Source organism: Numida meleagris, chromosome 2 (genome assembly GCF_002078875.1).
Source record: "Numida meleagris isolate 19003 breed g44 Domestic line chromosome 2, NumMel1.0, whole genome shotgun sequence".
Lineage (NCBI taxonomy): Eukaryota > Metazoa > Chordata > Aves > Galliformes > Numididae > Numida > Numida meleagris.
In genome coordinates, this window is record NC_034410.1 from 27,926,923 (window position 1) to 27,941,159 (window position 14,237).

General features: G+C 36.5%; 1 long non-coding RNA gene across 2 annotated transcripts; it reads left to right on the top strand.

Annotated features, from left to right (window-relative positions):
• LOC110394930 lies at positions 12–10,822 on the top strand. 2 transcript variants are annotated; one of them, XR_002436036.1, is made up of 3 exons: positions 12–108; positions 6,395–6,935; positions 8,577–10,822. It is a non-coding gene; the product is annotated as an uncharacterized LOC110394930 (long non-coding RNA). The 2 variants fall into 2 exon arrangements; XR_002436035.1 differs by lacking the exon at positions 12–108 and adding an exon at positions 2,207–2,360.

The following is a 14,237-nucleotide window of genomic DNA, read 5'->3' on the forward strand; positions in this document are numbered from 1 at the left end:
GCAGCCTGAGCTGGTGGGTGGCACCCCAGGCGGGGGATGGAACTAGATGATCTCTGACGTCCGTTCCAACTCGAGCCATTGTGTGATTTTGTGTTTTTGAGAAACAAGGTGAGGTGTCCCTGTCAGTTCCTCTGATCAGCTACGCTGGTCAGTAAAGCACTCCTCCTGTGCAAAGTTTCTATTTTTTAGTTATAGGAAGGGCTTATCACAGCTCAATTTTATATGGCTTTGATTAATATGATTACGCTCTAGGCAGTTTCTAGAAACCACCTATCATGGTTTCCTTAAGAAAGGAGTGATGTAAAGAAACCGTGAAAACACATGTATGCTAGTTAGCTGTAGAAATTTTAAAATGACTGGAATAAGAACAGGCTTTGTACATTAGGCTGTTGATCTGAAGCTCAGGAACATGCATTTCCCCATCAAACGTTAGTCAGTCAATTTCATATGATTGTCAGCAGTAAAAATCATAACTTTTGTGATAAAATAGGTTGACCAGAAATAAAATAACACCATGTCCCAACATTCCCTTCCTCACAAATGTTCAGTTCCATTTACAGTCTTTGCAGAAGAAATGGACTGTAAGTTCTGCCATCAATGATCTCACCACACATACTGCTACTTATTAAGAAAAAATATCTGCCTTAAAATAACCTTTATTTTTTGAAAGGAACTGTGACAGGTACTGTGAGCTGAATTTTTTTGTTTAGGAAAAGAAACATGTAGAAATTGACATTAAAATAATTGAAGTAATGCACATGTGATGTTTGAAATCATAGTTACAGAATCATAAAGTCATTAAGGTTGGAAAAGACCTTTATGACCATTAGTCCAACCCATCACCACCATGCCCACTAAACCATGTCCTTCAATTTGAACAGTTGGGGTTTAGATTTGAACAATATCTTACAGCTTGAATAATGTAACACTACAATAGTATGTCATGCAATAGTACAAGTTTACTGGAAACATTTTATGCTAAGTTGAACAGAGAACAAGCAGTTAAAAATGAAACATAAGCTATATTTCTGCATTCTCTTAATGTGCACAGTTTATGCTAGTAAAATGATGTTGATAATATTGATAAACAAGCTTAATAAAATTATTTAAAAGTACATCCTAGTGCTCTTAACTCCAGTGTTGATTGATGGCTATTTGAGGTTCTTATAAAATTATTTGTAGTTATTAAATTCTAAAACCCCAGTTCATCAAAATGAAACTTCCAAATTCACCCAAAATCACACTTTTCTTTCTAAATAGATTTTCAGGGTGTCAAAAGTTCTCACAAGCAAAGTCATATGATAAAAGACACATTTTCATTTAGGTTAGCCTAGGTATTTCTATGTCAGTACTCTCACATTCCGGCTGCTTGACCTCATCATAACGAAGATTCTCATTCACAGCATCCTAGAAGGCTACACTGAGCTGTTGCTGGTGTTTATCTTGCTCCACTAGCATCTCACAGAGATAAAATGACTAAAAATTAGTCATTTTAATTCCATTAAAAAAGAATAAAAATAATAGTAATAAAGGTTACCAGTACCTGGGCATTGATCTGGGGTGAAAAGAGCAGCTGCCAGGACAAGGGAACCAGGGCTACTGGGGATATTTCAAGTACAATGGAACCACTACTTCATATTGCACCCTTCTGGGAACAAAGAGAAACCAATAATTTTTTGGGACTCAACACTTTTAAAATTAATTTGGATCCCCTTTTCAGTGTAAACTTTCACTCAAGTATCACCACACTGAAATTCTTGCATTTGAAACTAGAAGAAATCATTTGGATTTGATTATACCTCACAGGGGAAGCAGATGGTTGTGTTTTCCAGCTTCTGTGCTCAAGGAAGAATAGATAGCAATAAAACAGCTACACCTCTAGTGAGATGGAGAACAATTTTTAAACAAACGTCAGTTATCTGGCTGTACAAAGTTGCTGATGTTCTCTAAGCACTGAAATTTGGCATGCAGTTTCCAGTGCTCACTATTCTCTTTGCTAAGAAAAGAATGGAAAATTAAACATCCAGGAATGTTGCTTTAGTGAAAAGTCTAACCGTCCACTAAACAATGCCCCCTCCATTCAGTGACCTTGCACAACCTCCTCAGCAAGGAGCTGGCTTTTTTTTTTTTTTTTTTTTTTTAAAACAGAGAGTTAATAGTGTTTTGTGGTTTTGTTTTTTTTTTTCCTCAACAAAAACAAAGGATATATTTCACATCCCATGCTGCCATCAGAAATGCAGAAGGATGTTCTGTCTGGAGACTGGGATTCTGCTGTTGACCAGTTGAGCATTCCAGTAACCAAGGCAACAAAAGCCTCTGTTCTACTTAGAGGAAATTGGGGAGCTGGCCTAATACTGTCTGTAGGTGGATCATATTTTGTTTTCTCCAAAGAACTCCATCCCACCCACTTCATGAACTGAGAACGCCCAGACGCTTCCTGTTTGGGTCTCTCTGAGCACTAAACCAGCACTAAATAATAAACTCCTAAAGGGAATTAGGGCAGGTTGAAATTGGGATGGGCAATATAGTCTGCCTTGGCAATCATTCACAGCAACCTGAATCACATCCAGAGCTGGGCTGGGTTTAGAGTACTCTTATTTATGTACTGATATCTTTGTGCGTAGAAACACTTTATGTAAGTATATTGTGTAGATATAATAGATTTTTCTCGTATCTCTGCTCCAAGTATTTAGTGCCTATTTTTACGCTTGGCAATGAATGTCATTAGGAGAGTGCTAGATGCATCGGTGTTGTTACAAATCTTGTATTACAAAATATTTCAAATATATTTCCAAGTGATAAACCCTACGATGTAGGATACCTTTTAAAAATATTCAAGTTATTTGCTCATATTAAATAAGCTATATATATTAATATTCAGTTCTTAATAACAGCATTATTGACTCCAGAAACCTGAAGACAAGGATATGCTGCATAGTGATCATCCTAACACCATGCAATTAGCCACTTGCTGCAAACTCCAGTCTTTTCTCTCTCTTCTATGCAGGACTGCTAACTATAGAGCAGTCCCCAGATATGACCATTCTCAATTAATTGTTCAGTTCATTCAAGGGTTACCAAGATGTCCAGAGAAAGTTATAGACCCTTCTGGTGATCTGTCGGGGAAGCTCTTTGTAATACTAAACATTGAACTTCATCCTTCGTGTTTCTTTGTTACAATCTGTTCTTAATCGTATTGCAAGATTTATTCTGAACAGTGATGTGCCTGGTATTTTTCACCTTTCTCTTTCAGATAACAGAATTTTTCTGTCGTTCTTAAAATTTCCCTCCGTTCCCAAGTATAAAGACCATTGGCAACAATTGCACCTTAGGCTCTGGTGTTCCCCATTTGGTGGGTCAGCTGCTGATTTTCTATTGAAAAAGTAGACAGCACTGCCATCCCCCTTCTCACTTCTAACAGATCTCTTCCACCTCTCACCTTGCCCTGGTGCCAACACTGACAGGATTCCACATGAGTTGATTTAACTCACAAACTTGCTTTGCAATAAACTAGTCCAGAAAATATGCATGTGCGCATATATATATGTATATATATATACACATACTTTATTACTGCTCTAGTGAGCTAATTGGCTCATAGAAGCGCAGGATGCAGAAGACAGAACCACACAGTTACAAATCAGAGATGGGGATGGTGTGGAAAGAGGACTTCTTTTCTGCAACAGCAAATTATTAGATCAGCTGAACAGCTTGTGGAGTCACAGTCTCCGGTGCATTTGCCAAATACAGGTTATCATATATCAGCATGCAGCTACATCCAGTTGACATTTCCTTTACATCACTTTAGTAACTGCTTTTTTTTTTTTTTGTAGTTATCCATTTTTTTTTTCTGGAAAACCATCCTCTAGTAGGATGGAAGTTTTTTTATGTTATTTGCCTGTTCACATAGCTATATATGTTGTATACTATGTTTTAAAGATAGGTTTTTGCTGAACAGGAAAGAAACTTTCTCTGGTACCCTTTGTATGTGTGTCAGCTAGAACATCAGATCATGGGCATCTTCTGCAAGGAGAGAAAGATGGTGCTGTCCTTGGATCCACAATGGATAGCCAGGCTGCAAGAAAGCTGGAAGGGTATAGTCCATGAAGCATAGCAGACAGAATATGTAGCATGGGGTGAGAAAGCAGTGGCCTGATTAAGGAGAGGACATAACTGTGCCTGAGAACTGCAGGAGGAAGGCTCTCCTGGAGACCAGACTTAATAGAATTTAACACAGAAAACCAGACAAGGCTGAATAATGAGAAATATAGAGTCTGAAAATCATGGCCCACACTATTAAGACAAAATGAGTAGCAGGAAAATTGAAATTTATGCTCGTATTTCTGTTACTCTTCAATGAGCTAAACCTCAGTTTTCTGTAATTTGAAAGTTACTTTTAGTTAACAAAAAAAAAAAGCCAACAACACTCTACCAACAAAAACAAAAAACGACAAAAAAAAAAAAACACCACTACCAAAAAACAAAAACAACAGAAAAAACAACAGGGAGACAGACAGAAAACTCTTAGTGCAGATGCTATGCTGACTTCAAGGAAGATGGGCAGGCAAGCTCATCCTGAAACTCTGACTGATTTTTAGGAGCCAGTTACAAGCAGAAAACACTCTAATCTGTTTGCACATTAGCCTTCTTGAACAGTGCTGTAATGGCAAGAGTTTCCCAAGGGAGCCTAAGCAGTGGTTTCAGCCCTCCCCCACTTCCAGCTGCACATTGTACATTCTCACTGCTTCCCTTGTGTAAGCTGGAGTGGTCACTAGACACTGAACCGAGGCATTTCAATATGCTTCATCAGCAGAAAGATGAGCCCAACAAAACAAAAAGACAATTGGCTTAACTTGTTACGAACTGAAGTCAAGAGATATTAACATGGAAAGGATGATCAGGAAGACATGGTAGTCTAGACTCTGCCCTGCTGAGGAAAGCTTGGGAACTTGAGAACATCAAACATATCTCAGTATCTAATGCCCAAACTCTGTAAAAAGATGTTTCAATAAACAGGCATGTGGTCTGACTAAAATGATTGTTCATCCACATGGCTCATTTCCTGGCTGTTGAGCTGCACAGCTGTCCATAGGTGGCCTCCTAGGCTGTTCTGTCCATCAGGTGCTCAGCTACAAACGTACATAACTGGTGAACTCTCCATTCGGTCAGTAACCGGTGTTGCCCAAAGCTGGCTTCTTGTGCTGCTTGTCTCTGGACAACCTCCAACAAGTTGCTTTTAAACCATGCACAGCCCCACACCATCTGACTCATCTGTGGCCAGTTCTGATACAGGTACAGCTGCCTCATGAGTCAGGAAGCAGTCATCAGGGTAATCAGTCTGAGGAACAAGGCAGAAGCTTATTTTTAAGGTTTTTTTCTTACTATATTTTTCCAGCATTTTCTTCTCTTGAAATACTTTAACCTTTTGTTCCCTCTGTGAAGAAATATGTTTTGTTTTTTTGGTGGGGGAGAGGATGGGATGGGAGTTGCTGGAAAAATAAATTCCATCTTCAAGGCAAGCCTATCGAATAACTTCAGAAGAACAGCCTGCCCACCTGTTATGGGTGTTTCCAGATTTTATTTGGCATGCTCTGCTATCAAACTTTTCACACTTTTATTCCCGAATAATCTTTTTAGTTTAGTTTATTAGAAACACCAAGAGTCAAGTTGTTGCATGCTGCATGGTATATCAGCATTTTGTAGCACATAACCCTAGATCCAGGGTAGAGATCTTCCACATCAAAACTATTTGATCAGACATGTCGTAACTTATTTAGTAGGTCTTTGCATTATCTGACCATTGATTATAATTATTTGCCATAACCAGAATAATCTCTTTCATGTTTTTAAATTACGAGCATGTGCATCAACAGCAGACGGATCTTCAATTATGAAACATCTCAACACAAGTTATGGTACTTCACGTGTGCAGGCAGGAGACTTTTGGGTCATTCCTGAGTTGAAGTACGGGAAATACCACCTTTCAAGCAAGACTAGGAAGAACACTGACATTTTTAGCATGAAGAACAATCCTAAAGAACTATAAAGATTATGCACATATATCAACAGAAGGAGAGTTTTCAGCAGAAGATGTACTTAAGAAAATCACTGGGTGAAATTTTAAAGCTTGTGGTGTTCAAACATAATGTGGCATTAAATAACTATTTTTCTTAATCATTAGAAACGGGGCATAAGTTACTTGCCTTAGGAAAATCAGTTGGTTTCTGTTCTTTCCTATCCTGAAAATCCCTAGTTCTTGCTTGAGAGAGAGATTCTTTTCTGTGGATGACTCCCTTAAATAAGCTATGATGAGTTATAAACATTGAGTACAATTAACAAGTTTTAATAAAACAATTACTTAGAAAGATGAAAATCTCTTTTTATTTTGTTCTAGGGAAATTGCCTCTGGCAGACAACAGTCCTCCAGTGCCAGCCAGCCTGGTGGGAGATGGACACCCCACTATTCCACAGAAGTGAGCCTGCTGCCACTGTCCCCTGCCACTCAGGGGCTAGTTCTCAGCTCTAGTTCACCTTCCTCCGTACTCCCCCTTAGCAGAGGTTGCTCCCTTTCCTTGCCTTTTAGATATTGAATTAATGCAATTAATTCAGGTCCGATAGGAAAAAGGAACCTCCCTCCTGTTACCCAAAGTCACAAGCTAGCAGCCTCACCATCCATAGAATCCATCACCTCTCCAGGCTTACATCCCACCACTGGTTCTCACGCTGCTCCAGGGTCTCTAGGAAGACTTGACCATTGCTTCTTGTCACCCCCAACGCTTCTTCCTCAACACTTCCTCCCACTGCTCCTTTACCCAGTGCCGGAGCACCTCTGACAAAACACACCTCTCACCTCCAAGAAACACCAAATGCTCCCCACAACCCAAACCTACAAGCACACAGCATCCACCTGGTCCAGTTCTTCTGCTGCAGTACAGGTAAACCACTTGCCACACATTGGGAATGCGATACAATACCATGCAACCTGATATTACCTGAAACATTTGCAGTGTACTCTTCATACCCCAGCTGCCTCTCAATTACCAAATGAGCTAATAGCTGCCCTTCTACTAAACTAGATTGGTTCTTTCCTAATCAGCAATCAAGACAGGTGTTGCAAGTCCTTTTTTAATTAAATCTCCCTATAAGCTGATAACTGAAGCTGTTGGCTCTAAAACGTCCTAGAATTTTCTGGAAGCAAATAAAAGCTGAAATTCAAACTGAAGAAGTGTTAAAACCAGGTCAAGACATAATAAAATAATACCTGCAAGTAACTGCTACAATAAAAATAGTACTGTCAAAAAATGAAAAAAAAAAAAAAGGAAAATTAAAGGAAAGCCAAACTCTATAGAATTACCATGTTTTTAGGCTATTGGAAATCTAGAGCAGATACCTAGCTAAAGATCTCAGGTCAGAGTAGCATATGGTAAGGCAATTAAATACTACCATCATACATAAGCTCTTAAACTGTATGCTACACTTAAAGACAAAGTGTTTTAATCCTTGAGTGCTTTTCATTTTGCAAGCTTAAAGCTCATTTCATGCCTAAGACTTTGTAATGTATTACAAAATGCCAGAAAAACTCTTAAAAGTCATTTGATTAAAACAAAGCATTGGAATATTGTCAATCAAATTAGAAATAATACATATACTACAATTCACCATTGCAAAAGCTTTTTTTTTCTTTTCTTTCTTTTTTTTACATCAATACAAATGAATATAGAAATAGAAATTTCATTTATTCATGCACATTACTTTAGAGGGAAAAAAAAAGACTTATCTGCTACAAAATTCACTTATGAACTGCCAATTTTTTTCTCTTTCATTCTAGTTCCAAAAATTAGTTCTCCATATATTCATAAATGTTTCTAATCTCTTTTTATGTTCAGGGAATGAAATAGGCTTCAAATTTGTATGTCATAAGTAAGGAATGTATTCCCTGATATTTAGTTTTGGGGAATCCTTCCAGTGTACAGAGTAATTCATACAGCAGCTGTGATCAAGATGTCTGTAAGGTTTTCTTTTCTGTGTTTACCTGTCATGAAACTCTTACTGATTTAATATCTTGAGCCAAAGCCGAATCAAAATAGTAAAATTTGTATGGGTACTCTTTGGGAGGTGGTGAGTGCTTATGGGGGTTTTGTGGCAATTTTTCAAAATTCTGGAAGACAAAATAATGAAAAATTGATTAAAAAAAAAAAAAGATTTGCTTGAGTCCAAATGCAACTGTCTGGGTCAGTTTTGTCTACTTAGAATAGGTTTGCAAAGAATCAACTCCATAATTTTGACATGAATCATCCTCTAATTTTTAAGGGACTGATGAGCTACCTGGGGAATGCATGCTTATTCTTAAAAGACTATGAAATCCAGTACAATCTGCATAGTCTGAGTAAAGCAGTAACACTTATGAAGTACATTATTTTGTATTTATCTATTTAAAAAAAAAAACATGCATTGAATTCACAACTCTTTCTAGTTTGGTGCGAATTGGTTATGTTTTAAATCATAGTTCTCAATCAGCAAAGCTGCTGTTGACATGTTTGAGCCATTTCTGTGACAATGTTAATCTTTTGTTTCAGACCACAGAGAGGAAAATCTTTGGATATGGAACACAGTGAGAGGAAGGATGGGAAGTAGGGAAACCAAGAATAAACACAGACTTCCCTCTACCAACTCTGCAGAATTCAGGGAAAAATATTAATATAAAAGGCTCTCTAACAGTGTCACTGAGTACGGGAGTACCCTTGGCATCTAGGCACTGTCAAAAAGCTAAAGGAATTTGTTGGTCTTTGTCTCCAGCTGAGCTCTGAATAGTTTTTCACCTTTTTATTTTTTTAAGTTTTTTACAGTTAAACTTGTGCAAACACTGACTATTATGTAGTGAACAAGAAAAAAAATCGATAAAATGCTTCTTAGAATATTCTTTCCTTTTTTTTCTATTTTGTTGTTGTTATTATTGTTTGTTTTATTTTGTTTCCCTCTACTAGAAACTAGCCGTAGTGATCACATGCAGATCTGTGTTTGCTTCAGTGTTATATTACTGCAACTAAAATTAGAATCTGGACTGAAACATTTGGTATGTAGTTCTGAACTAGCAAGTATGCAATTAGGGTGTAAAATGTTGATATCTGCTGCATCCAATAGTTCTGCCCAAGTAAAGCACATTCCTACCTGAATTCCCTCCACAAACATCTTGAATTAACTGACATTATCATAATAAAAACATCTTGGGCTTTATGTCAATTTCAGAAACTGGCATTTCAGAAGCCGACAGATTTCTTCTTCTTTGGACAGATGAAGAGAAGAATACTTGCTACATTATTTTCCTTCACTATTCTGGGCAACAATTCTCCAAATTGTTCCACTGCTCACATAAATACTTACTCTAATGTTGTTTTTCTGTTTCACACCTTTGAGAGATACCAAAGCTACTGCAATAGGGTGAAGACAACCCCACATTCTTAATATATGTCCACAAGTCTCAATTTTGCCTTGTAAATACTTTATTCTGTTACAATGAGAAATTATTTCAAATATCAAAATTCTGCATAGTACAAGAACTGTATTTTTTTGAAAAGCTCTCAAATTGAGTACTTTATGATCATACGTTTGACATAGATGTAGTAGATATGAGCTATGAGAAGTTCTGGTGAGTAAGGTTAATGAAATTCAGATAAATTATTTGATTTCATCTCGGATATGTCATTAAGCCTTCATCTGATTTTATAACTCACAAACACACACAAAAAAAAAGGATCTTAAATGTCCTTAAAAATGACAAAAAAACATATTGCCATGAGCATCACAGTATCACTTATAAAAGGAAATCTCATGCTTTATGCCAACTTCATATATGCTTGTTCATTTTGGAGAAGAGTGGGAACCGAGATGATTTTTGTCTGCATTGTCATCCTTTCTTTTCAGTCAAGATAGATATAATGTCTACTCATTATTATTGCTTCTCTGAGGAATTTACTATTGCTTTACTGATATGTGAAACATCATATCTCACATATCTCATATAACATTCATCGTTATATTGCACAAATTGCAGTTGTGGTTAGACACATCATTGTTCACATTTACTCATTCTGTTGTCATTCTCTGAATTGTTAAGCAGCTGCAAATCTTCACCTCAGAGAGAGCTGCACAGTAGTGATGCGCAAAAGTAGAGATAATGGGGTTTTATAGTTTGCATAAAGCTGCCCATAACTTTCAGCATGATTCTTTAGAAGCTGATTAAAATATCTGAATGATAATATAAACTTCATCCGTCAAAATCTGTGAGCAACCTACATCCACCTTGTCCCACAGAGCTCTATCAGACTTGTCAGAAAAACTACAAAAGGACTGTAAAGTGAAAAAGCCTTTTGCTATACTGGACTAATTTTCTGATAATTTCAGACAGTGGAATATTCTTGTATATGTTTGTTAGGAGACTGTAGTCTCCTGCTAGAATGGAAAGAAACATTCAAATACTGTATTCGCAAAGTGTTTCAGAAAGGCCATTGTAGGATGGACTCAGTCACAAACTAGTGGCTTCATCCACATTTAATCCATTATATGATGAGGTATTTAATGGATTTTAGCCTTTAACATGTTACCACACAGGAACAATTTCTGTGCGGATTTTGGCTTTGTTTTACTTTCTTTCTAATCAAAATGTGTCCAGCTAAGCCTCTGTTCTGCAAATTCCATGAAGAACTCAATCTAATGAGTGAGATTTTGACAGGTATTCAATTTGGGTTTAGTAGTTTTTTTATTTGTTGTATTGTTTTGTTTGTTGAATGAAATGTCTTTGGTATGTTTCAATAAAGGTATTTGTACGAGGTCTGCTTTTAATTTCACTAGATCCTAGCTCCAGCTTCATCAGACTTATCTTTGTGCTGTTTCTGAATCTTTAATTCTTCTTTTGTTTGTCTCTTAAGAGTCGGTCTAACTTTTAACAGGAATCTGGCTGAGCCAGAAAGGAAATCATCTCAGTAGTGCTGCATGGCAGTTCTTTGTGTACGTCTCATAATCACAGTGTGCTAAGTCAGTCAGAGGCTAAGCATGATATTGAAAACACAAGAGGCAGTCTTTATGAAAGTAGAACTGCTCTTCATGATAGAAAACTAGTAGTTCAAAACCATCCAGATGTCTCAGGGTTGATAAAAAATATAACAGTGCTAGATATGCAGTTACTTAAAAGACTGCACTTTATCTCGATGTCATATCAATTTATTGTAAATATTTCGTCAACGGTTCTGCATAAGGCTGCAGAAAAAGTCGGATTACTTTCATCACTGATAGAGCAAACAGTGCAAAGCCTTACTGTCAAAAAGAGTAAATGTGCCTGTATTTTCCTCATCCTCATTTTTTAAACTGCTAACACTGTTTTTCATTCTGAACACCCAGATTACATAGAGTAAAAAGACTGTTTATTCAAAAGACCTTCTGAAAACTGCATAGGAAAGAGGAAGCCTTGCATTTGTAGTGGCAATCCCTTACCTCCTAAAAACACTCATCTGCTAGAGACATCTGGCTAGTGTGGTGAGTTTTCATCTTCTGTTGGGAGGGCTGATGTCATGTAAGGAAGTCAGGGGAGCAGACTAAGTATTGTAAATGAGAGGCAGCAGCAGTGCTTATCCTGGGAACTGGGACTCCTGGATCAATTGAATGCCTGCCTCCAGCCCCCATGTGTTGATTCTGGCCCATTAATCATCCTATTAATCTTCAAAAAGCTTTAAAGTGAGAGTGTATGGGAGAGTGAATATAGGTGAGAATTTGCAGGTGTCATTCACGAAATACAGCCATCATTCCCCTCTCTTTTCAACAAACAGTTCTCCCAGACTATTAAAGCACAGAAGGAAATTCTTTCCACCACCTATTACCTTGTCTGAAATTTCTGAGAGCATCAGGATTTTTAACATTTTGCAAGACTGCACAGTAAATGTGAAGGAACAGCAAGTCAGCATGGAAGAATCTGAAGGATATTCATTTTGGAAAATTTATATGTTTCATTCAGCCCACACCCTTTAACTTCCAGTTCTTGAGCATCACCACAATGTATACCATTGCATGAGTCATCTCAGTCCTGTATCAACCAGCTTTTCAATTCTCTGTAATATTCTGCTCTACTCTTTTGGGAAGGAACGGCATATGAGAGCAGGGCAATTTTAGGCAATTCGAAGGTTATATCATGCTTGACACCTGACTTCACTTTAGTAACACCTGCCTGAACAATAATTAGCAGGCCACTTTTAAAGAAAGAACTTCCATACACCACAGATGGCATTTTTCATACCAGACAGGCAACGATGTATGTTGGAAGTGAGCCAAACTGTCTGCAAAAACTGTGAGAAATTCAAGACAGACATCTGAGTGGAAGGAAAGTTTTACCTTCCTCAACACCCCTACCCCCCTGCAACCATTCAGGAACATCTGTTCAAACCTACCCCTGTATAATGTGCTTTATTTTTCTTATCTACTAATGCTACAAATTATAGTCGAAGGAAAGCAACATAGCAAGTTTCTTTTATATTGGTTATGAAACCTATGATTTAATAATGTAATGTGATGACTTGCCAGCTATAGAAATCCAATATTATACAACTCTTGTCAGAACCAGGAACAAAATTTTCTTAACTGGCTAATAATATGGGGTTCTCAACTCACATTTCTATAAAGTGGACTTAATTTTCACTGGCTACTCAAAACTTTGTTGAAATCAGGATACTGTGTGTCATAACGGAGGCACAAAGTCAACAGTCACTTTGGAAATTATTGGCTAATGTCTTAATCCTGGACTGCTCACTGATTCGTATGAACTTTTGTGTATACCTTGGGCTAAATCCAAATCGCTGTGAAATCCATCGTAATCTTTCCATTGCCATCTATAGGGCTTAGATGAAGTCCTTTGCTTCCTTGGAATAGTTTTACTTCTTTTTAGCAAAAATATTCTATATAAAAGGAATTCAGAGAACTTTTCATAATAATCAGTTGTCAGAATCAAATAGCTTACGCATAAATGCTAGTTTTAGAAAAGGACCAAATATATGTTATATTTAGTAAAATTTATGAACTAAAAATTGTGCATTTTTATGCAATTCCAATGAATAATTATATACATGAGAATTATAGAAATGCATATATAAAATTATTTATAATGTGACTTACTTCCAAACTTTTTCTCCCCCTGTAGTTTTTACTCTCCTAAATGCATTTCTGTGGTAGTTGCATAAAATATTCTAAGGGCACTTTTCAAGATAAATTTTTAATTTGGGAAAATGCCCATTTCAGTATTTTCTCAGCTGTTCATGTGACTTTCTTGGCAAATAATGTAGTAAGCATTCAGAATAGGCATATTTCTAAAAACTCTGCAGACATAAGAAACATATACAATGTCTGTATAACATTGTGATGCCAGAGATGAGAATATGTCCCTAAATACTAAATCACTTGTATAGATATTTACCATTTTCATTGCTTCGTATAGTTTTGCAGATGAGACAAATGAAACAAGGACACATTTACAACATGAAGGCCATAATATTTTCGTATAAGACAAGAAAATTCTTAAGGAAATAAATTATTATGTTGTCTGCTTGAAGGATGAGTGAATCTGAAACTTGTTGTTCATGAATATAAAATAACCTTTTCCAAATTTTCTTATAGTGGATGATAAATTTTAAAAATTTACAGATAAAATCCAATCAGCAATAAAGTAGTTTGTCTTTTTCTTGAGAGAAAACTAATAATGCTATTTTGTTGGACATAACAACTAAATATTTAAATTCAAATATATAACCTTAATAGAAATAAACATAATAGATAAAAATGTATAAAATAATGATATTTCTGAACAAAAACACAAAACCATTTATGGAAACAACAGAAATCAATCTTCTGAACAGAATACCATTTTTATTATTATTTCATGTAATTATTCAAATTACTGTATCCTATCTCAACTGCACTTTTCATTTGTGATTTGAAGAACCATGTATTTATTCTTTATTGTGAATCATTTTTGCCAAAAGAACTCAGAGACTTGAAGGTTGGAAGAGGAAATCACTCAAGGACCAAATAAGACCAAAAAAAGAGCAGAATGAAGTGTCCGCTACACAATTAGTAGAACATTGGTAGCCCTATAAGGCTTGCTTATGACACAGCAAAGTACAAGTTTCTTGAGTTCTCCATCATTTACTCAATAAAAGTACTTTAAAACTTACCCTTCTTTAAAAACTCTTTGGAGTCTG